This window comes from Eptesicus fuscus, chromosome 14 (assembly GCF_027574615.1).
Source record: "Eptesicus fuscus isolate TK198812 chromosome 14, DD_ASM_mEF_20220401, whole genome shotgun sequence".
In the NCBI taxonomy this organism is placed as follows: domain Eukaryota; kingdom Metazoa; phylum Chordata; class Mammalia; order Chiroptera; family Vespertilionidae; genus Eptesicus; species Eptesicus fuscus.
The window spans coordinates 62,645,694-62,671,258 of record NC_072486.1 but is presented as its reverse complement, the minus strand read 5'-3'; the positions used below and the strand labels follow the sequence as shown (position 1 = coordinate 62,671,258).

Genomic DNA, 25,565 nt, shown 5'->3' with positions numbered 1-25,565 from the left:
ATATATCATATTTTTCTGCTTCTTTATTTGTCTCATAAATTCCAGACATTGTGAATTTTACCTTGTTGTGTACTAGATCTTTTCTTCCTCCCCCTCCTCTTCTTCCTCCTCCTCTTCCCCCTCCTCCTCCTCTTCCCCCTCCTCCTCCTCCTCCTCCTCCTCCTCCTCCTCCTCCTCCTCCTCCTCCTCCATTATAGTTAAGTTAGCAATATAATTTGACCCTTTCTGGTCTTGCTTTTAAGATTTGTTATGTGGGGCCAGAGAAGTTTTCCATTTATGGTAATTATTTCCCAAGACCTTTGTGAATATGCTACCCTGTACTCTGTAAATTATGGGGTTTTCCATTCTGGTTGATAAGAATGGACTTTATTCCTGTTCTGTTTGAGTGCCATTTAGTATTCTTTCTAACCCTTTGAATGATTCCTTACATGCAGTCGCTGATCGGTACTTTGATGAATACTTGAGGGGTGCCTGTCACACATCTCCAGAGTCTATCTGTATAACTCTTTCTTCTCCAGCACTCTGTCCTGTAAACTCTGTCTTGGTCTCCCTTGACTCCCAGCTCCATCTCCTCAACTAAGATAGTCTGCTGGGCTCTACCTGTTTTCCTCCTCCCTGAACTGTGCCCTGGAAATGGTCTCAAGGCAGTAGGCTGAGGCATTCATAGAACTTAACCTCATTTCCTGTCTCTCAGGGATCACTGTCCTTTATTGATTGCCTGTTGAGCAGGGTCCTCAAAACCATTGTTTCATATATTTTGTCTGTTTTTTCACTTGTTTGTTTCAGATAGGAAGGTAAGTCCTATACCTGCTACTCCATATTGGCTGGAAGTGAAAGTCCCTATTTTCCATATTTTTTTATGTGCTTAGAATGTTTCATGATAAATACATAAACCAAACAGGTATATTTTTCAAAGGTAGTTATTAGAATTTTCTAGACTTGAAATAAACTTTACCTTCTTCTCAAACATTTTGAGAGACTAAAGTTTTATATTTTGGTTGTTTTTTTAGGTAATTCCTTTTGCTTTGTTCTAGCAGAGTTCAGTGGTTATCTTTAAAACAAAGAGGTTTATTATGTTCTGTGATTGTATGAATAGAACAGTACTTCTTGTACTACATGCCCTGAGACCTGAGCTCTATATCACTATCTTGTTTCATAATAGCTTCCAAATAGCATCAGGTGGTCATTTTTTACTTTATAACCAGCCTACTAATCTGGTTTGATTTGATCTTGTGACATCAGGAAAGAAACCTCCCAGGAATAGAATAAAGAAACATTTACTATCCTGAGGCTTTAAAAAACAAAACGAAGATCCAAATATTAAAACCATTTTTATATCTTTAAACGCTTTTACAATGGGGCCATTAAAAAAACAACAACAAAAAAAACAAAAGAAGCCTAGTTAATGAATTATTTAACTTGAATAGTATTTTATTATAAATAATTTATTTGTAAGATTTCCTGGGGCAGGAAGACTGTGTTCTAGCTGAATAAGGGAAGTGCTAAGGACATGGATTCTGTTGATGGAAATAATAAAGGAAAAAAAGATACAAAATAGGTATTGATTTTTGAGTAGAGAGTGATTCTGAAGTTAAGATGAGTTTGTTAGTGTTCTCAGACAAGAAGCAGGGTCATCTGATATTAGTGAAGAACAGGAAAATTCAACCTCTAGGTGGAGGAAACAGGCTTGGGATAGGTGTCTGGGAAGCCATCCTGAGGCAATGCGATTCTCACCTTTCTGAGTAGAAGATCCTCTTGGAGGATTCTAACTCGTCACTTGCACTCTTGCTTCTCTTTTCTATGTTCAATATGCAATTGTTGATTACTTGAAAAGGAGCAGGAATGAAAATTATTTTAGAGATTTTTTTTTCCAAGCAGAAAAGTATATAATAAATGTGAAATTCAGTTAAAATGCCTTGGAGTATAAAAGTTTAGAAAACATGATACAGAAGGATCCAGTGCTGCTCAGGAGTTAGGATAGGATAACCAACTGTATGTGTTTGCATTTATATGTATGTTTATAAGTATGTGTTTACTCCTAGCATCAGCTATATAGGGCTATCTTCTTTTCTTTCTCTCCCGCCTGTGCCTCCCTGATATATTTCTGTATGTAGCCTCCCTGATGTATATATGTATGTATATGTGTTTATAGCTAGCATCAGCTATGTTTAGGGCTGCATTCTTTTATCTCTGTCCCGTCTGTAGCCTCCTTGAGTCATTCCTTTAAGAGCTCACCCAAGTTTGTTTAACTGAATTAAACTTCAAGTTTGTGTTAGAAGAATCGGGCAGATCAGTGCATAGAGATTCCTTTGGAGGAAATGAACAGCTCTGTGTCCTGAGATGACCAACTTTCCTACCCTGACCAGGAAGGATTGTTGCCGAAGTCTTCCAATGGTGTCAGGGAACTGGGATCGAGGACTCTAACTTCCAGTATTGGCAAGTCTTAATAAAAAGGCAAAAAGCTCACAAAAGAAAGAACTCAGGTCTTTGAATTTAATTCCAACCTCTCTCCAAAGGGGACATGCTGTGGACAGGTATGAGCTAGAAGGGGTCAATGGGGGAAAAAGAGGGACATCTATAATACTTTCAACAATAAATATATTTTTTAAAACAACAAAGGGTAATGCTCCTCCTGATCTTGTAGAATCCATGTGATTAAAATTATTTTTATAGCCCGGTTGGTGTGGTTCAGTGGTTGAACATTGACCGAAGAACCAGGAAGTCACAGTTCAATTCCCTGTCAGAGCACATACCCGGGTTACAGATTCAATCCCTTGTAGGGGGTGTGCAGGAGGCAGCTGATCAGTGATTCTCTCTCATCATTAATGTTTCTACCTCCCACTCCCTCTCTGAAATCAACAAAAATAAATTTTAAAAAATTATTTTTTTATTTGTGAGCAGTAATTCTCTCTTTCTTTAGAGCAGTTCACCCCCTCCCCCAACTAAATTCTAGGTATATCAAACCAACTAGTTGTAGAGCACAATAAAAATGAGAGAACTGAGGTTATATAACATAAAATGTAACGGTAATGTGTGGTGATATTATCACAGACATAATCAGACAGAGTTGTGTGTATTCTAGAACAGTAGTTCTGAAACTTTGGTTTCAGGATCCTGTACACTTAAAATTTGAGGATCTCAAAGATCTTTGTTGCATGTGAGTTTATATCTATCAATATTTACTGTATTAGGAATTAAAACAATTTAAATTTATTTAAGATAAAAATAATGAACATGTGTTGCTTTATTTAAAACTGAGAAATTAACAAATATATTTTATTTGAAAATATAAATAATGTTTTCATGAAAAATAACTTTTTTTCAAAACAAAACATTTACTGGGAAGAAAGATATTGTATTATAATTTTTGCAAATCTTTTGATATCTGGCCTTATTAGAAACAGCTTGGATTTCATATCTACTTTTGCATTCCATTTGGTACATTGCCACAGATCCTGTATCCCTGGAAAACTCCACTGTACACTGATGAGAGTAAAAAAAAATGCAAATATCATCTGAGTATTATCATGAACATACTTTGATCCCAAGCACTCCCTGAAAGTATCTCTTTACCTCCAGAGGATCTGGACCACTATTCTCAAACTATTTGTGTGTGTGGTATTGGGGGGTTGCGGGGGGAAGAAACACAAGAGTTGTCACCATTGGGTAAAGCAAAATATTCCATGTGTCTAATCAATACTGGTTGTTTAGGATAATAATTAAGCAGTATCACACTCAGACTCCAGAATTGAAGTGGGTGGTATAGGTGACATCTCTAAGCACTGAACTGGGCGTCAATCCCAGTCCGTGTGCTTTTTAGAAGTAGTTGTTATTTAGTGTTTTGTTAACCAGTGGGAGGAGAAAATTGAGCCAGATCCCTGGGGAAGAATCAAAGAATATTAGAGATAAAAATGACCTTTAAAGATAATCTAGTCATATAATTTTAATTTTAGATTTTCAGACTTGAAAAGTACCTGTGAGGTCATTTTAATATCTTTAAACGCTTTTACAATGGAGCCATTAAAAAAAACAAAAAACAAAGCTTTTTTGTTTATGATTATTAAGCTTTATAATAATTATAACTAGTACTTGTGATGTACAGGCTACGTGCTTTTGCATTCTTTCAAAATGATCAGAAGATTATTTTGATCTTTACTATTTCTTTTAATGTTTTTTATAATAGAAAATGTCAAGCATGTACCCCATCACCCACCTTTAACAATTAAGGAAATAGCCTGGCTGGCGTGGCTCAGTGGTTGAGCGTAGACCTATGAACCAGGAGGTCACGGTTCGATTCCGGGTCAGGGCACATGCCCGAGTTGTGGGCTCAACCCCCAGTGTGGAGCATGCAGGAAGCAGCCAATTGATGATTTTCTCTCATCATTGATGTTTCTATCTCTCCCTCCCCCTTCCTCTCTGAAACCAATAAAGATATTTTTTAAAAAAAATTAAGGAAATAGCTGAAACCGGTTTGGCTCAGTGGATAGAGCGTCGGCCTGCGGACTGAAGGGTCCCAGGTTCGATTCCGGTCGGGGGCATGTACCTTGGTTGCGGGCACATCCCCAGTAGGAGGTGTGCAAGAGGCAGCTGATCGATGTTTCTCTCTCATCGATGTTTCTAGCTCTCTATCCCTCTCTCTTCCTCTCTGTAAAAAATCAATAAAATATATTAAAAAAATTAAGGAAATAACCACAATTCTGTTATCACCCTAAGAAAAAAGTAACAGTAATTTTTAAAAAATATTATTTATTTATTTATTTATTAAAAAATATATTTTTATTGATTTCAGAAAGGAGGGAGAGGGAGAGAGAAATAGAAACATCGATGAGAGAGAATCATTGATTAGGTGCCTCCTGCATGCCCCTCACTGGGGATTGAGCCCTCAACCCGGGCATGTGCCCTGACTGGGCATCGAACCCTGACCTCCTGATTCATAGGTTGACACTCAACCACTGAGCCACACAGCTAGCTGGGCAACAGTAATTTTTTAATAGCATCAAAAACCCAGTGAGTGTATGCATTTCCGTGATTATGTCATTCATACATGTAAATGTTGTACAGTGTAGTCTGTTAATTTGTCTCTTAAGATTCTTCATCTCTTTGATGTTTCTATCTCTCTCTCCCTCTTCCTTCCTCTTTGAAATCAATTAAAAAATATATAAAATTTTAAAAAAGATTCTTTTTGTTTTTTTTCGTGATTTTTTTGTTGTAGAAACTGAGTCATTTGTCTTGTAGAGTTTCTTTGAGTCTGGATTTTGCTGATTGCATGTCTGTGGTATCTTTTAACATATTCCTTGGTCCTCTGCATTTCCTGTAAATTGGTACTTAAGACTTAGAGTTTGCTCAGACGTCTTCATGAGTGGTATGTACTTCCATCAGGAGGTGTATAATATCTAACTTTCTCTTTGTGATATCAGTAGCTATTGACAATCTTTACTTAGATTCATTAAATCATGAAGAGCTGCAAAGTGGTGATATTCCAATCTGTTATTCTTTATTAGATGGAATCCTATATAATAAAAGCCTAATATGCTAAGTGTCCAGTCATCCCATAGTCCATTCAACCAATCAAAGCATAATATGCTATTGATATACTAAGGCCACTCAACTGCTCTCTATGATGTGCACTGACCACCAGGGGCAGACACTCCGACCAGTAGGTTAGCTTGTTGCTGGGGTCCAGCCGATCAGGACTGAGTGAGATGGGCTGGACATGCCTTGGAGCCCTCCCACGGTCCTTCCCTGGCTGTCTAACCTCCCGCGTTCCTCCCTGACCCCAATCATGCACCAGTGGGGTCCCTTGGCCTGGCCTGCGCCCTCTCACAATCCAGGACCCCTTGGGGGTTGTCAGAGAGCGGGTTTCAGCCTGATCCTGCAGGCATAAAAGGCTAATATGCAAGTCGACCAAATGGTGGAACGACCCGTCACTATAATATGCACTGACCACCAGGGGGCAGACGCTCAATGCAGGATCTGCCCCCCTGGTGGTCAGTGTGCTCCCACAGGGGGAGCATTGCTCAACCAGAAGTCGGGCTCACGGCTGGTGAGCACAGTGGCGGTGGTGGGAGCCTCTCCCACCTCTGCAGCAGTGCTAAGGATGTCCCACTGACAGCTTAGGCCCACTCCCCTGCTGTCAGACAGACAGCCCCTGAGGGCTCCCAGACTGCGAGAGGGCACAGGCCGGGTTGAGGGACCCCTACACCCTGCCCCCTGAGTGCTCAAATTTTGTGCACTGGGCCTCTAGTATGTCTGTAAAGAGAAACTTCTTCTCATCTAGTACTTGATTACCCAGTGGTATGGTTCCAGTAGGAAAATCAGGATGACTGCTTGATTCTTTCCTTTTATTTACCAATTTTCAAAATAATGAATTGGGTTCATTAGCATTCTCCACCAACTAGGGTTTTTGTTTTATTTTTGGTATCATTATGAAGTCCTAGATTTAAACACTTAAAAATGTTTCATTTCTTTGCTGCTATTATTATACATTATTCCTTCTCTAGTAATGTTACATATTTGTTTTTTCTAATAGACTAAGCTTGAAGACGAGAGCATGTCTTAGTCACCTTTATGTTCCTGGTGTCAGGTGCATGGCTTCCAATAAATGTTTGTTGAATGAATGAATGTTCTGAGCAGCATTTAAAAATATGAATTCATTTTAGTGGCATGACAGAGCAACACTGTCAAGCATGGCTTCCTTTCTTGATCTGAAAAAAGTTTGATATAACAGTGAAAAATATTCTGGGTGAATGTGAAAGAAAAAGGTGTGTATTTATTTATTTATTTATTTATTTATTTATTTAAATCATCACCCAAGGATGTCTTTATTGATTTATAGAGAGAGAGGAAGAGGGGAAGAGAGAGAAACAGAAACATTGATCAGCTGCCTCCTGGATGTGACTCGACCAGGGATCGAACCTGAAACCTAGGCATGTGCTCTGACCAGGAATCGAACCTGCAATCTTTTTTTGGTGCATAGGCCAACGCTCCAACCAACTGAGCCACTGGCCAGGGCAAAAGGCATTTTAAAAGTGAGTTTTACTTAATTGCTATTTGTTGGCGGACATGGAGTGTTTATTCTGTTGTTTCCAGTGAATCTTTTCATTACATTTTTGTTCAAAGGAATAAATTCGAATCTTTGGTTTTACTTTTTTTGTATACTCTCCTGAGGCTATTTTTCCCGTTGTTTTTGTTGTTGTTATTGTTTGTTTGTTTTGGAGAGAATGGAGGGGAGGGAGGAGGGGGAAGAGAGAGAAAGAGTGAGAGAGAGAGAAACATCAATGTGAGAGATACATCGATTTGTTGCCTCCTGCACAATCCCGACAGGGGCCAGGGCTCAAGTCTGCACCTGAGGTATGTGCTCTTGTGTTGGAGGGCTGATGCTCTAACCACTGAGAGAAACCAGCCAGGGCTGTTTTTACTTTCTTGCTATAAGATAAATAACATTTGAAAGCATCCTCCCCAGCAGCCCCCACCTCTGCTCTTTTCTCCTTTAATAAAAATGGCAAGAAACATTCACATTATCACACACATGTTCCCCATGAGTTTATCCATTTATTTTATAAAAATCAAATCAAAAAAATTATTGCAGGGAAATAAAGCAAAACTAACTTTAAGTACCTACAATATGCTAGGCACTGTTGGATACACACACACACACACACACACACACACACACACACACATATACATATTCTTACCACAACCTTATTAAGTAGGTAGGATCATTTCATCTCATTTCATCCTTCCCATTTTATAGATGAAGTAATTGAGATGCAGAGATTATGTAACTTGCCTAAGGTTTCACAACTAGTGAATGTTAGAGCCAGGATTCAATGCTGTGCATTCTTTCTCCAGAGCCAGAACTATTAAATTAGTGACTTTACTACAGACTCTTTGTAGGATGGGATTGGTGTTCATAAAAGGATTTTATGGTCATAGTATAATAAAATTATACTCATTTTGTGTCACAAAATCTGTTATTTTATAAGTAATTATGGCTAAGGCAGTTTTTTTCTTTTAAGGAAACTTTATTCCCAGAAAAACAAATCTTAATTTTTGCCCTAGGTCATTTCATAGGTAAATATTAAGGCATATAGTATGTATGAACTACTAAAGAATAAGTTCTTATTATCTTCAGTGTTACAGTAAAAAAAGAATTCATGTAATTTGCAAATGTTAAAATTTTTAGTGGAAGCAGTGTAACAATTTGTTTGCCATCATTTTCTTTGGTTAGGTAATTATAACTTGTTTTTTGTGTTTACTAGCATGTTCATAGCATTCTCATACATGAGCCTTAAAAAGGAATTTGTCCTATTTTCTTCATTTCTCCTTACTTCATTATTATGAATTTATGCATGATAAAGAGAAAAATAACTCACAACCAGTATAATAATCAATCATTGTCACAGCTGAGGCTGTAGCATATATAATAGAGTCTGCTGATTATGCAAAATTCCTTGCTGACTCGCTATATGTCCCTCCCACTCAGTAAAATTGAATAATACAGTAGTCCCCCCTTATCTGCAGTTTCGATTTCCATGGTTTCAGTTACTCATGGACAACATTAAATGGAAATATTAAAATAAAAACAATTCATAAGTTTTAAATTGTGTGCCGTGCTGAGTAGCATGATGAAATCTCGAGCTGTCCCACTGCATCCCATCTGGGATATAAATCATTCCTATCTCCAGTGTATCCACACTATAGATGCTACCTGCTACCCTTCCATTAGTCACTTAGTAGACATCTTTGCTTATCAGATTGACTGTCACAGTATCACACTGCTTGTGTTCAAGTGACCCTTATTTTAAACTTAATAGTGGCCTGAAAACTCAAGAGTTACTGGCAATTTGGCTATGCCAAAGAGAAGCCGTAAAGTGTATGTATGTACAGGCAAAAACATAGTATAAATAGGGTCAGTACTATCTGCTGTATCAGGACTCCACTGGGAGTCTTGGAATGTATCCCCCACAGATAAAGGGAAACTACTGTTGAGAAGAAAAGTGACATTAATAGGGATTACCTTTAATCTAATTTAATATATTCATAAAAAGGTATTTATGTATTAGGAATAAGTTATTTGGGACACAGTTTACAACTTGTAGATTGAGAAACATTACTTTTAAAACATATTGCTTAACCACTTCAAACTCATATAGCAAAGACATCTAGTAGTTTTTTGTTTTTTTTTCATCTTTGAAACTTTAGTTTGGGGAAGCTCAGATTTAACAGTTGAGGAAAAGGAATTTTTTAAAAAGGAAACCAAGAAAAGATTCCACCAAAAAACTACTAGATTTAATAAATGAATTTGGCAATGTAGCAGAATACAAAATCAATATGCAAAAATTGATGGCTTTTTAATATACCAATAATGAATTATCATAAAGAGAAACTAAACAAACAAGCCCATTTACCACTGCAACAAAAAATTAAGATACTTAGGAATAAATTTAACCAAAGAGGCAAAAGACCTGTACTCAGGAAACTAGAGGATGTTGAAAAAAGAGATAGAAGATATAAAAAAGATATAAACATATTCATGGATTGGTAGAATCAACATCATTAAAATGTCCATACTACCCAAGGCAATCTACAGATTCACTGCAATCCCTATTAAAATACCAACAGCATATTTCATAGCTGGAACAAATACTCCAAAAATTTATATGAAATCAAAAAAGACACCTAATAGCTGCAGCAATTTTGAGAAAGAAAAAGTTGGAGGAATCACAATACCAGATTTCAAGTTATACTACAAAGCCACCGCAATCAAAACAGCCTGGTACTAGCCCAAGAACAGGCATATATATCAATGGAGCAGAACAGAGAATTCAGAAGTTGACCCAAGCCATTACACTCAATTAATATTTGACAGAGGAAGCAAGAGCATACAGTGGAGTCAAGAGAGTCTCTTGAATAAATGGTGTTGGGAAAATTGGACAGATACATGCAAAAAAAAATGAAACTAGACCACCAACTTATACCATACACAAGAATAAACTCAAAATGGATAAAAGACTTAAATGTAAGTCGTGAAACCATTAAAATCCTAGAAGAAACCATAGGCAGCAAAATCTCAGACATCTGTCATAGCAATATGCTTATGGATACATCTATCCTAAGGCAAAAGAAACTAAGGAGAAAATAAACAAATGGGACTACATCAATATAAAAGAAACAATCAACAAAGTGAAAAGAGATCCCACTTTATGGGAGAACATATTTGGCAATGATACATCTGATAAAGGGTTAATATCCAAAACATGTAAGGAACTCATACAACTTAACAGAAGGAAGACAATCCAATTTAAAAATCGGCAAAGGACCTAAATAGACACTTCTCCAAAGAGGACATACAGATGGCCAAGAGACAAATGAAAAAATGCTCAAAGTCACTGATCATCAGAAAGATGCAAATTAAAATGACAATGAGGTATCACCTCACACCTGTCAGAATGGCTACCATCAACAAATGACAAGTGCTGGCGAAGATGTGGAGAAAAGGGAACCCTAGTACACTGCTGGTGGGAATGCAGACTGGTGCAACCATTATGGAAAAAGTATGAAGTTCCTTAAAAAATTTAATATGGAACTGCCATTTGACGCAGTGATCCCACTTCTAGAAATATATCCTAAGAAACCCAAAGCACCAGTCAGAATGAATGTATGCACTTCTATATTCACAGCAGCACAATTTACAATAGCTAAGATATGGAAACAGCCTAAGTGCCCATCAGAGGATGAGTGGATAAAGAAGTTGTGGTACATTTATACCATGGAATACTATGCAGCAGTAAAAAAGAATAATCTCTTACCCTTTGGGACAGCATGGCGGGACCTGGAGAGTATCATGCTAAGTGAAATAAGTCAGAGAAAGACAAGTATCACATGATCACACTTTTATGTGGAATCTAAGTAACAAAATTAATTGATGAGTGGATCCAGAGATATGGAAGCATGGAACAGATTTAGGAATCTCAGAGAGAAGGTGGGGGAGGGTGGGTGGGTGGGAGGTAATTAACCAAAGACCCTGTATGCATATATGCATAATCCATGGACACAGACAATAGGGTAAAGAGTTATATATATTAAAAAAATGGAAACCAAGAAATAAAAAAATAACTGCTAAATTTAGTATAATAAGTAATATATGCTTATTTCCCAAGACTGAGAGGTAAAAAATACTCCTGCAGCACATATAATTTATACACAAATATATGTATGCCCCTTCAATCAATATCAGTGTCTGGATATGGCCTTGAAAATGTTCTAGTAGAAGCCATGGATTGATTATAACCACAGCATTAAAATCTATCTGAGGGCCCGGCCAGTGTGCTCAGTGGTTGAGTGTCGACCTATGAACCCAGAGGTTACTTTTTGATTCCTGGTAAGGGCACATTACTTCCAGTGGTGCAGGAGGCAGTCAATCAGTGATTCTCTCACTATTGATGTTTCTGTATCTCCCTCTCCCTTTCTCTCTGAATAAAAAAAAGTAATAATTCTTAAAAAACCTGTCTGAGGGAACCCAACACAAAAAAAAAACTTTTTTCAAACAAAAACAATAAAAACAGCAGGAGCAAATTAAATTTCTATAGGCCAGGGGTTTAACATCTTGAGTTGTTCAAGTATTTATAATAATTGTCTCTTGCCCTAGCCTGTGTTGCTCAGTGGTTAGAGCATTGGCCAGCACACCTAAGGGTTGCAGGTTCGATTCCGGGTCAAGGTCACGTACCTGGGTTGCAGGTTCGATCCTGGCCCAGGTCAGGGCATCTGCAGGAGGCAACCAATCGATGTGTCTCTCTCACATTGATGTTTCTCTCTTCCTCCCTTTCACTCTGTAAAAAAAATCCATGGGAAAAATATCCTCGGGTGAGGATTACAAAAAAAAATAAAAAATAGTAATTGTCTTAACTATCTGTTGAAACATAGTATAATACCAGGAAAGAGTTCGCTTAGTATTAATTTTTATATGGTAGTGAGAATAAGACTCAGATGTCATTTGTTCTAAACTAAGAAATTAACTTAGAGGCTGTTAATTCACTTTTAGGAACTTATTTCAGTCAACATGGTTATACGTTTATTGTTAAATGTGCTTTATCCCATTTAATGTGTTTGGTAGTAATAAAGAAGATTGTTTATTATTTATTTATTTATTTATTTATTTTATATTTTATTGATTTTTTACAGAGAGGAAGGGAGAGGGAATAGAGAGCTAGAAACATTGATGAGAGAGAAAAATCGACCAGCTGCCTCCTGCACACCCCCTACCAGGGATGTGCCCGCAACCAATGTACAGGCCCTTGACCGGAATCGAACCTGAGACCCCTCAGTCCACAGACCGACGCTCTATCCACTGAGCCAAACCGGTTTCGGCATAAAGAGGATTGTTTAGATTAATGTTCATATTATATTCTCTTTGTATGGATCTAACCAGTTATTTTGTAGTTTAAGTAACACTAATTCAGCTCAAACATCAATGATGAGAGAGAATCATTGATCAGCTGCACACCCACATGGGTGGGGATCCAGCTCGCAACCCGGGCATGTGCCCTGATGGGGAATCCAACCATGACTTCCTGGTTCATAGGTCGACACTCAATCGCTAAGCCACACCAGCTGGGCCAGCTTTTCTTTATTGGGAGAGTGAATGGTGTATTACAGTGGTCGGCAAACCCATTGGTCAACAGAGTGGCAAACATGTGGCTCGCTAGCCGGCTTTCAAATATATGTTTAGTTGGTAGAACAATTACTTTGTGTGCCCTTGATAAATGTTATGTAGGCCATTGAACTCAAAGAAATAGCATCTGTCAATCACAGTTATTTCTTGGAAAGAAGAATTGAAAAATGGCACAGCAGTTATTCTCCTTGACTTCTTTCTCTGAAAAGGAATTTGATAGGCAAGCTGGTTTCATAATAGAGCGGAGCTTCTCTCTTCTTGCCAGAGACTTGAAGCTGAGCAGCCAGACTTGTTCTGTGAAGTTAGAGCAATCTGCTTTTAAAGGATTTAACTAAATTTATTGTGATTGAGGTTTTAGAGGGATGTGCACTGCAGAGCAGCAGCTTTAAAAATGTTAGTCAGTCTATATCCCTAGGTTGAGACAGGAAACTGCAACTACTACACACAGTGCATAGGAGGCACACAATAAATAAGTGTGTGAATGTTTAGTAAAAACAAAGAATTATTCCTAATTATTGTCTGACAGTGAAGATGATGAATGGCCAGAGAAATAATTTGAAATGAGATTCTATAGGCATACCTGGAGAGTTACCTGGTGCCCTGGAGCAACTCAAATTGTCTCTAACTAGAAAGATCTGGCCAAAGTCAGGATAAAAATAGATTAGGCCCTTTTTCTAAAGGCTCTTTACATTCATACTGTTGTTTTATTGCTGAATTGATTTTGGGTAATTATAGCTGATTTTAGATCCTGGAATCTTAAAGCCAGCCTCTTGGCTCTGTTGCTGCAATCTTATCTTTTCCAGTATGTGTTATTTAAAGAAATAGATTGAAAAATAAATAAAGAAATAAAATAAAGAAACTGGAAACTTGGAATTGTGGTTGTGAGAGTTTCATTTTGGGGGAATTATTTAGGATTACTCAGAACAGATATTTGGTTGAAAATAGAAAATTAAGAAAATAAGAGGAGCAGTAGAGGAGAGTCTACATTAAAGGAGCCAATGAAGGGCCACTTTACTCCTTAATATATAATCAACCACAGACTTTCCTCCCAATTAAGTCCTTTCTCAAAAGATCAGAAACATCTAGGGGGAAAAGATAAAATTATTTTCTGGTGCCATATTGGCTTTCATTGTACTTAAATAGTTTGGCTTCTTAAAGTGATCCATGTAATCGATAGAGAATAAATGCCTGGGGTTTATTAAAATGAAAAGATTAGGATGCTTACACCTATATTTCACATAACCTGAAATAAAATAAAAATTTCAGGGGCTTTTGAGTTTTTAAAAGAAATGGTTTTTGGAAACAGCCTTTATAAAAGCAATGAATGTGTATTTTTATATTAAATTCAACTTGCTAAATTAGAGTTTATCCTGGGTTGTTGAGCTAGAATTTTTAGAGGCTTTAGTTTTGTGGTCTAAGATTTAGTGTAAGATAAGTCAACCTTTTTGAAGTAGGTAGACAATTTCTCAGACTGTGCACATGAGTGCCTGTTTCCCCAGCACTATGTGTGACTATAAGTAAGGTGGTTGAGGATACGACAGGAAAAGATGGTAGAGAGGTGGGTGCTCCAAAGAGAGGGAGTTTCTGGAAGATATCACTGTTCTTTCATTCCAGTGTACTGCACATATCTCCCGGTAGTGATGGTGGCACAGGTTGCCTGTGAGTCCTTTGCACTTAGTATGCTTTACCTTGAAATAAGCTTCATCTTAAAACCTGGCTGAGTTGTGCATACTGCTGAAAAGCTAGAGTTACTGAAAAAGTGTAGGATAGACCAACCCCAAAGAAAAGCCCCTGTTGGGAGCTTTGGAAAGCTAGTGAACAGCTCCAGGGCACTGAGTGCTTGGGTAGCAGAAGTGTCAGGAGTTGAGATAGGAGGTTTAGAATTTATTTTTATTTTTTGCCTAAGGCCTAATAGAAACAGCCTGCTTCCTCCCGCATACTGCTAGAAATTGTCTTATAGCCCTAAACTTAGGAATTAGAAGCACAATTCTGTTCCTATCATTTGCAATATATATAAAAAAACTTTTTTATTTCTTTTTTATAAAATGAGCAATATCTTTGAGAAGGATTTTTTTTGCAAGTGAAGGTTAATAGTGTTTGATATGGTGATTTGGAGCATAAAATCTTAGAACATTACCAAAATCATTACCTGCTGAATAATCAGTTATTCCCAGTTTATATAATCATGTAGCTAGACAGTATTAGAGAAGAAGGCCTGAAGTTTGATTTGAGAGGAAAGACCTTACTGAGAGTAAATGATCGGAAAATACTCCTTTTGTATTGGCAAGAGAAGAAAAACCTTGATATATTCTGGCCGATAAAAATAGGTTTGTGTTCTATAGGGAATGGAGTAGTGTTCAACAGCCAGCCTTTTTATTTCTGATCCCTTAATGAAATCTGATTTAGGAAATGTGAGGTAGCCTAGTTTTACTGTTGAACTAGGAAAAAAAAATCACTTTGTCCTATCTACTAGTAGTTAACTAAATATTTCAAGATAAGGATCTGAAGATAGTTTAAATTTCCACTTCAACCTGGAATCTAATTTTGTTTCTCTAGTATGGTTAGAAACTGTCTCCACCTACTGGCCACAATTCACTTAACATTTCATGAGGACACTTGCTTTTTTGTTTGTTTTCCTGAAACATGGAAATATGACAGCTTTGAAAGATATCTAGGAAGGGTTGCAGTGACTAAAGACTATAGCTTTCTATAGTTTTTCCTAAAATTTTTAGAGTTTTGAAGGGTTCTTACTAAAGGTTGCTTGGGGAATGATTGAAGAGATGCAGGATAAGGGGCTTATAGTAACTAAACCTAAGCGATGAACCCTTATAAAGTAGCATATTTGAAATAGTATGTTCAATATCTGTCATTCTACCAATTGAATTAAGACTAATTAATTTGTTAAACTGTTTAAGCTTTGTTAATTCTAATTGACTTAAAGTCATTTTCTAAATTGCTCTTGGTTCAAGATCTTGTGCCCATTTAGAAATAATTGTTACTGCCATCACTGAATTACACAGTAAAATAAGACTATTTTGAGCCCAGCCAATGTGGCTCAGTGGTTGAGCATCAACTTATGAACCAGGAGATCACAGTTCGATTCCCAGTCAGGGCACATGCCCGGATTGCTGGCTCCATCCCCAGTGTGGGGCATGCAGGAGGCAGCAGATCAATGATTCCCTCTCATCATTGATGTTTCTATCTCTCTCTTCCTCACTAAAATCAATTAAAAAAAAAAAAAGACTTGGGGGTGGTCATGGCTTAGCAAACTTTTTTATTGTGTCGGATAGTAAGTGTTTTAGTATTTGCAGGCCACACAATTTTGTTGCAACTACTAAGCTCTGCTGTTGTAGCATAAAAGTAGCCATAGACAATACGTAAATGAATGAGTGTGGCTGTGTTCCAATAAAACTTTATTAATTAATGGAAACTGAAATTTGAATTTCATATACTTTAAGTGCACCATGAGATATTATTCTTTTTAAGTTTTTTTAAAAAATCCTTGCCCAAGACTATGTTTTTCATTGATTCTAGAGAGAGAGGAAGGGAGAGAGAGAGCGAGAGAGACATCGAGCTCTGCCTCCTGGGGATCCACCCCATAACCTGGGAATGTGCCCTGACCTGGGAATCAAACCAGCTACCCTTCGGTGCACTGGACGACACTCCAACCAACTGAGCCACACCAGCCAGGGCTTTCTAAGGTTTTTGTTTTTTCGTGTTTTTTGTTTTTTTTCTTGTTACCATTAAAACATATAGAAACCATTTTTAGTTGGTGGGTTACATGAAAATAGGCAGTGTGCCAAATTTGGTCTGTAGGCCATAGTTAGCTGACACCAGCTTTATATCCAGAAACATTTTAAAAATCCACTGATAAGTTCTTATACCTGATGAGGGTGATAGTCTAGAAGAAAATTTCCCAACTTTTAGGAGTATTTTCCTGCTCTTATGATTTGTCAGGTGGGTGTGGTACGCATATAATGTAGACGTATTCAACTTTGTATTTATAGAATACAAATGGACTCTGATCTGTTCTGGTTTTATTATATTTCTGCAGTTTAGATAATTTAAATTAAACACACCAGAATGATAATTTTAAAGAATGTTTTAGTGAATAATTATATATGTAGAAGATAATTTATGAGTTTAAAAGCTAGAAACATTGAGATAATGGAATTACAGTGGAACTTCAGTTCTTGAACTTACTTTGTTCCAGAAGGCTATTCAAAAATGGAATAATTTTTTCCCATTAGAAATAATGTAAATTGGATTACTCCATTCCACATCCCCAAATGATTGCCTATTTTTACCTTTCTTATATACAGTATATGTTTAATATACTGTTTAATCTGTAAATAAACACTTTCAAAACAAAAAGGACGTGAAATGTAAATGAAAATGTAACCAAAAGGAAAGGAAATATACAGTAAAAAACAAAAATTTAATAATAAGCAGCAACAAAAGCAGAAAACGTGAAAATATTCACAGCACAATTTCCTGAGATGTTAACAACATGAGGTCTAGTGGTAAACTGACTCATACTCGTGTGTTCTCTCCTTTGTCGCCTGAGAAATGCGGGACTGATCTTACAGCTATCAGCATGAAAGGGTTGTTGGGCTAAGAAACAAATTGTTTCAGGTGGGAGATGTTTGAGAACTGAGGTTGGTTTGTAGACTAAAGTGATTTTAAAAAATAAACCATTATTGTAATGAAGAATAATTTGCTGTGGTGAAGGGCATGTGGATTGGTGCTAGGGCACAAGGGCCACATGATATTGGCAGGCTGGTGTGAATCATTACAGACAATTTCAGTGATGTTCTATGGTCATCGTTATGGAGGTAAGTATTTTAAAGCATTAAATTACAAGTACTGATAGTTACAAATGGTTGATCATTTCAGTTAGTCACCTGTAAATACCTCAACCCCTTGGCTCTTATCCTCTACTAGTCCCCAAATTTCTGGGTTACTCCTATAATCTGCCTTCTCTCTTTCTGTCTATTCTATAAAATTATAGAATTTCACTACTGTAAATTCATGTATCTAAACTCCAATCTCATTTTTTGCTAACTGGCAAGAGCTAACAGATTGGGACAGTATAAAAGGGTCAAGTTTCTGGAGGTATAGTTGAGGCCAAAGAGTCGATATAATGGAAAAAAAAATAGAGCAAGAGACTGATAAAAGGATTAATGTCATTAGTTAAGATACCATGATTTGTTGAGTTTGGGACTATTGTTTCCCCATTTTAACATCTCTGAAGTTGAGATGTCCGTTTAATTGGTAACACTTTTTTCTTATTGGTATGTGAAATAGTGGTGAGTCTTCCAATTAATTAGATTTTATGAAATATGCTATTTAAATTTTGGATTTCAGCCGAAACCGGTTTGGCTCAGTGGATAGAGCGTCGGCCTGCGGACTGAAAGGTCTCAGGTTCGATTCCGGTCGGGGGCATGTACCTTGGTTGCGGGCACATCCACATTGGGGGGTGTGCAGGAGGCAGCTGATCGATGTTTCTCTCTCATCGATGTTTCTAACTCTCTATCACTCTCCCTTCCTCTCTGTAAAAAAATCAATAAAATATATTTTAAAAAAAATTTTGGATTTCAAAATTGTGGCAGTTACAGGTACTGCCAAGGTTGCCAGTGTGAGGTCATTAAAGAAGATAAAAAGGAACTGAGGTCAGGCATCTGACTATATATGTCATGCCTGTGAACTTTGAAGACCCAGAGTCATGAGCTAGTTGTGAGAGTTTTCAGCAAATGAGATGAAGTGACTAGAGGTAGCAGGTGACAGCAGCACAGAGAAGGGTTGATCAGAACAGCTTCACCTTCAGGTCACCATCCTTACTCATCCTTCAGGTCTCAAATGTCACTTTCTCAAGAGACTGTCTCTTATATTTCCTTCCCTCAAGTCTAAATTAACGTCTTTTACGTTTTCTCATCATACTCTGTATTTTTTCTTTTATAATTTATTAATTTCTAATCATAGATTCTATTGTGTGATTGTGTCATATCTATCTTCCACCAGATTGTAAACTCATTGACTAGTATTATGTACAGTCCTAGCACATTCTAGTTACTGGTTTTTATTTGCTGAATAAATGAATTGAAATAGAGACTGTGAGACTGTCTGTGACTTGTTAAGGGAGTATACTTAGAATAGTGTTCTAAAACACACAGTTGGGAGTACAAAGGACATTTTACTAAATTTGACTTATTTTGTGGTTGATTTATTTAGTTACATTTTTTAGCTTTGTTTGTTTAATCTGAGCCTCGGATTCCTCATATGTTAGATTTAAGATGCTAGTATCTACCTGACAGAGTTATGGTAACCATTAAATGAGATAAAATATGAAAAGCACATAATACGGCACTTTTCACGTAGTTGATGCTCAGTAAGTGAAAGCCTGAAAATAGCTATCTTGATTTTTTTTTTCCTCCTGAAAATTTTCAAATTTAAAGTTTGTTATATTTAATTACATCTCACCTGGACTATTGCCGCTGACACCTGATTGATTTTCTTCCTTCTGTCCCCCCTCCTTTCTTTTTCTTCTCTACACTTATGTTGAGTTATTCTTCTGAAACACTGGTCATATATTTCTTTTGTATTTCTTTAACCTGTTCATTGCTTACATGATTAAGCAATAGATTTATTTTTATTCACAACACCTGCATCTAGTGGGTGCTTAGTAAAGGTTTATTGAACTAAAGGAACTACAGATAGTATACAACCTATTCTGTTTTAATTAAAACCATTACTAGAAGGATGACATAGGTTTGAGTGGAGATTTAACAGGGAAAGATCTTAGGTAGGAAAACAACAAAGGGAAAAAACACAGTATGAAAATTGTCAGTAAGCAATTTCTAGTACTAATATCAGGCCAAAATATGAACAATATTCATTTGTCTGGGAAATTAGCATTAGGACACAATTCTCTTATTTCAGAAACTGAAGAGGAGATACAAGTGATCTGATGGGGTGGGGGGCGGGGTAGAGGGAGGAGAGAATGAAACCCCAGAGGGCAAGTGAGACTTGACAGTAATGACAGATAACAAACTTGGTTTGGGCTTGAAATATGATCTGATAGTCAAAGGAAAGCCGGTGCTATTCTAGGCAGCGAACAAAGAAGAATTGTGCCATAGCATAGGGAGTTGGCAAGAGCCCACTGGGAGGGAGTATTACGTTTAGCACAGTGTCAGCAAAATAGAAACAGGAGGTGGTAAGCTCTGTGAGCAACTGTAGTGCTGAAAGGGATAAATAGATGAACTTATGAAGATCAGTTAAAAATTTTAAGCATGCAGGCTAGACTGAATTCTGGCAACTATAAGATCCAGGAGAGAAAAAGAGACTCCCAAATATCTGAAGGGTGTTAACATTGGAACAAGAGAGGAATTATTTAGCCTGGACGAGGGAACTTTGTAAGAAGGTGAAACTAAGGGCAGGCAGATTTATGCCTCTCTAAAAAGAATATCCTGATACAGATTTTGGATAATGGTGTCAACTTCACCCTTAAGAACTTTTTATAGTGTGAAGCTGTAAGGCCAAAAGGTAAGATTTAAGAAGCTCTTTCCGTTGAAAATTTGCTGAGGAGTATTTTGGTCTTATCACTCAAGAGAGCTTTTGTCCTGGAAGGCAGGTTATGGAGGATTGGTTTAGTATTGTATTAGCCACACACAGTATATTGAGCACTATACACAACAAGGCAACATGATTCTTGAGATTCTAAAGTAAAACCACTGGTCATTATAGGCTTTATATATTCTCAGTTTGCTTCAGTAATTTAGAAACTTTGGCAAATTTCATGAAACTATCCCTTTGGAGCAGAACGATGGTAGAAATAAACAAAATGTTAACTTAAAAAATACAAATAAAATCCTATTTAAATGAATGTTGCCTGTCATAAGATGGCATTACATCTATCCTTGGGTTGAGATTTTCTTTGGTGATGGAAACGAAGAAGCCTTGGGCTGATAACATATTTGTTCTTTAGGACATTTTAAATGCTAGATAGTGGTACCATTGCCTTCACTGCTGGCCAGATCTCTGAGTTATTTCTTAGTTCAAGACAGGACAAGGAAAAAGATGGTGGTTTACTTAGAATTAGCTCTGTTTCCTGAGGCAAATGTGTTTTATTTTTATTTATTTTAATACATTTTATTGATTTTTTACAGAGAGGAAAGGAGAGTGATAGTTAGAAACATCGATGAGAGAGAAACATTGATTCAGCTGCCTCTTGCACACTCCCTACTGGGGGTGTGCCCGCAACCAAGGTACATGTCCTTGACCAGAATCGAACCTGGGACCCTTGAGTCCGCAGGCCGACGCTCTATCCACTGAGCCAAACCGGTTAGGGTGGCAAATGTGTTTTAAGTGTTCAAGTGAAAGAATTATAAAATAGACCATAGTATACTGAGATTAAACATTTTTTTGGCCCTGATCTGGTAGCTCAGTTAGTTGGAGCATGTCCAGTACCCCAAAAAGGTTGTGGGTTCAATTCCCAGTCAGGGCACATACCTAGGTTGTGGGTCCCATCTCCGGTTGGGGTGTGTGCAGGAGGCAACCAGTTGATGTTTCTCTTTCAAATGGATGTATCCTCTCCTCTCCTCTCCTCTTCTCTCCTCTTCTCTTCTCTTCTCTTCTCTTCTCTTCTCTTCTCTTCTCTTCTCTTCTCTTCTCTTCTCTCTCTTCTCTCTCCCTTCTCTCTCTAAATATAGCCTCAGGTGAGGATTTAGAAGAAAAAAAAAAAAAAGAATGTGAACTCAGGTCCCATTTAAACAGATAGCTGATTTTCTTCTCAATTAAATTATCTTCTGCTCCCTAGGTCTGTATAGACTTCTGGGAGGCTGATGTCAAGATAAGTTTAGAGGTTCAAGAGTTAGAGAAGTACCTGTGAACTATTTAAAGGAAGAGGAGCCGGGAATAGGCAGAGCTTTCAGACTGTGATCCAAGTCTGACACTTGTGAAGGAAGACAGAGAAGGAAGGGCTGGGTAGAAAGAGCCTCAGACCACAGCACAATTGAGAAATTCTCAACCAGACAGATAGGGAGTTCCCAATCTCCATAAAAGTTACCTGTTATGGTATCTTATTGGGCAGAATTATATTCCAGCTATTACTCTCCTAGAAACCCACCCAAGAAAAATGAAAGCATATGTACACATAAAGATTTGTATATAGTGCTTTTACTACACTTTTTGAGGTGATCATGTGTTTTTCTTTTTTAATTTATTAATATGGTAAATAACATTGATTTTCATGTGCCCACCCAATCTTCCATTATGGGATAATGTGATGATTATTCTTTTTATATATTGTTAGAATTGATTTTCTAAAAATTTGTTAGGAATTTTTTGGTCAGGCCCAGCCAGCATGGTTCAGTGGTTGAGCATCGACCTATGAACCAGGAGGTCATGGTTCGATTCCTGGTCAGGGCACATGCCCAGGTTGCGCACTCTGTCCCCAGTGTGGGGTGTGCAGGAGGCAGTCCATCGGTGATTCTCATCATTGATGTTTCTGTCTATCTCTCTCTCCCTTTCTCTCTGAAATCAATTTTATATATATAATTTTTTTGGTCAGCATTATTGAGAAACATTAATCTTATATAATTTTCTTCTCTTACTGTGCCTTTGTAAAGTTTGTATAAAATTTGTATTATTTTGTCTTTAAATATTTGGTGGAATTTACCAGTTAAGCCATGTGGGCCTGGGTTTTTATAGTGTGTGTTTTAACCACAAATTCAATTTCTCTAATTGATATGGGGCTACTCAGGTTTATTTGTTTCTTCTTGAATGAGCTATATGTTTTTCAAGGAATTCGTTGAATTTATTAAAACAAAAGTTCATAGAATTTTTTTCTTTTAATATCTGTAGAATTATAATGATGTCACCTCTCTCATTCTTGATATTGTTATTTTGGATCTTCTCCTTTTTCCTCATCAATCTGACTAAAGGTTTATCTATTTTATTCATCTTCTCAAAGTACCAGCTTTTGGTTTTATTAATCTTCTTTATTACTTTACCAAGTTTCTATTTTATTGCTTTCTGCTCTGGACTTTATTATTCCCTTCTTCTGTTTATGTTAGTTCTTTTTTTTTTCTTTTTTCTAATTTCATAAGATGACAACTGAGGTTTTTGAGTTGACAAATTTTTTTTTTTTATTTATTTATTTTTGTTTTTTTGTTTGTTTTTTTTAATTTCTTTATTGATTAAGGTGTCACATATTTGTCCGCATCCTCCCATTCCCATCCCACACCCCTCCCCACGGATGCCCCAACCCCCTGTTGAACTTAACCATTGGTTAGGCTCATATGCATGCACACAAGTCCTTTGGTTGATCTCTCCCCCCTCCCCCCACTCTCCCCTATCCTCCTTCTGAGGCCCGATAGTCCGATCGATGCCTCCTTGTTTCTGGTTCTGTTCTTGTTCATCAGTCTATGTTGTTCATCATTTCCCCTAGATGAGCGAGATCATGTGTCACTAGAGATATACTTATAAGAACTGAATGTGAGACGAGCAATAATAGTTATGCTGACAGGCAAATGAATCAGTCTGTAGTGAGTTTCTTTCTGGACCAACAGTTCTTTTGAGACCCAATTTCAATGTCCACCAGTTCCTTATGTGTACATATCAGCACTGACCCCTCAGCTCTGGATGGTGGACAAATGGTGGTAACGGAGGTCCGACTCCCTCTGGTTTGGTCTCGGCCGGACCCAGGGGCACGGCTTCACCCGGACTCAGGGGCACGTGGCCTCACCCAGACCCAGGGGGCGCGTGGCCTCACCCGGGCCCGACTTGACAAATTTTAATATGCTCTGTTTTCAGGCTATTTAAAATATGTTCTAATTTCCTTTTTTCTTCTTTTACACACAGGATATTTAGAAGTGTTATATTTAATTTCCAACTGTTGGGGGATTTTCCAGACATCTTTCTGTTACTGTTTTCTAGTTTAATTTTATTGTGGTCAGAGAATGAACTGGGTATGACATAAATTCTTTTAAATTCTTTATTTAGTTTTGCATTATGGCCCAAAATATGCTTTATCTTGTTAAATATTCTGTGTGCATTTGAAATGAATGTACCGTATTTTCTGCTCTTGTTGGGTTGAGTGTTTTTGATAAATGTCAGATCAAGTTGGTTGATAGTATTTTTTAAGTTTTCTATAATCTTTCTGATTGTCTATTTGTTCTAACAATAAGAGAGGGGCATTGAAATCTCTGGCTAGGATTGTGGATTTGCTCATCGCATTTCTATCAGTGCTTGTTTCATTAATTTTTAAGCTTAGCAGATACAGAACCACTTAGAATTATGTCCTTTTGATTAATTTTTTATAATTAAGAAATGACATCCTTCATTTTTGGTAATATTTTTTGCTCTGAAATATACTTTATATTAATATTGCCATTTCAACTTAAAAAAAAAAAAAAAGAAACCATAACCCTGGCTGGGTGGCTCAGTTGGTTGGAGCATCATTCTGTACGCCAAAAGGTTATGGGTTTGATTCCCAGTGAGGGCACATATCTTGGTTGCAGGTTCAATCCCCAGTTGTGGTGTGTATGGGAGGCAACCAATCAATGTTTCTCACATCAATGTTTTTTTCTCTCTTTTTCCCTTCCTCTCTCTCTAAAAATTTATTTTAAAAAAAGGAAACCATATTTTAATTGTAAAAGAAATATGTACACTTTTTGAAAAAGTAACATAATAGAGAGTATTTTGAAATAATGGTTTGACCTGATGATAGATTATTTTAGGATTTAAGGGTTATGTCACTTTACTAAAGATAGATGGAATTGCCTTCACACCTTTGGACCCCATTTTCAACAGCTGACCTAACTCTTCCCTCTATTTTTTTTTAAAACTGATTTTAGAGAGAGAGAGAGGGAGAGAGGAAGAGAAATCGATTTGTTGTTCCACTTATTTATGCATTCATTGGTTGATTCTTGTATGTGCCCTGACCAGGGATTGAACCCACAACCTTAGCGTATCTGGACTCTTAACCAAATGAGCTATCTGGCCAGGACTTGAAATAATCATTTGGTTACATTTACTGAGGGAGGAGTGTTCTAGTTTCTGTATTTACTGAAAGCAGGTTAAAATACCTAGACTGATAAAAGGAATTTACAACTCTCAGATCCCCCCCCCATCCAAGAATAATTGCCCGAGAATGGGAGGGAGACTTTATGCAGGACCTTTCTTATCGGTGGGGTGTCCTCTGTGTCCCCACCCATCACTGGTGGAAGAGGAGCTCTTGGAGTGCCATAGGAACAAGATTTCCTGAGGCCCCGCCGGGAGGATGAGGTATTGTGGAAAGCCTTACTGATGATGTAAAGTTAAGGGGTTTCCCTTCCAGAGTCCCATTTCCCTTTATCCCACCATGGAAAATGTCCCATTTTGTCTTTCTTTAGCAGAGCTAGGATTAAAGCCAGACCCAGAGTCTTTGCTCCATATCAAAGCACAATTCAGTCCAGCATCTGGCTAGTTTAACTTGTGTTCCCAGCTGTACTCTATTACATGTGGGGCCATGCAGCTTCTAGGGCCACGTGGTGGGCTAGTCTGGATCACAGAGCAAGTGAGTGCAAGAGCAAGCAAGCAAGAGGAACAAGAGAGAGAAATAATTCTTATTGATTTGAGGGGGAGGAGGGGGGAAGAGAGAGAGAGAGAGAGAGAAACATTGATCAGTTGCAACCTGGACATGTGCCCTGACTGAGAATCGAGTAAACAACCTTTTGGTGCACGGGACAACGCTCAACCAACGGAGCCACACCAGCTAGGGCTGTATTAAGTATATTTTAATCATCCAGTTTTATCTCCCAACTGGCTTATTAGCTATAGCTCTTTCTTTTCTTTTCTTTTTTTCCTTTTTTCTTCTTTTTTTTAGTGGTTGTTTCAGGGGTTATAGTGT

General features: G+C 37.4%; 1 protein-coding gene and 1 pseudogene across 2 annotated transcripts in view; one reads left to right on the top strand and one right to left on the bottom strand.

Annotated features, from left to right (window-relative positions):
• AHCYL2 (adenosylhomocysteinase like 2) overlaps nt 1–25,565 on the top strand; it is a 179,578-nt gene that overhangs the window by 53,006 nt on the left and 101,007 nt on the right. The gene's annotated exons all lie outside the window — the stretch shown is intronic.
• The window catches only part of LOC103297353 (transcription factor A, mitochondrial-like), a 39,893-nt pseudogene that overhangs the window by 2,147 nt on the left and 12,181 nt on the right, over nt 1–25,565 (bottom strand).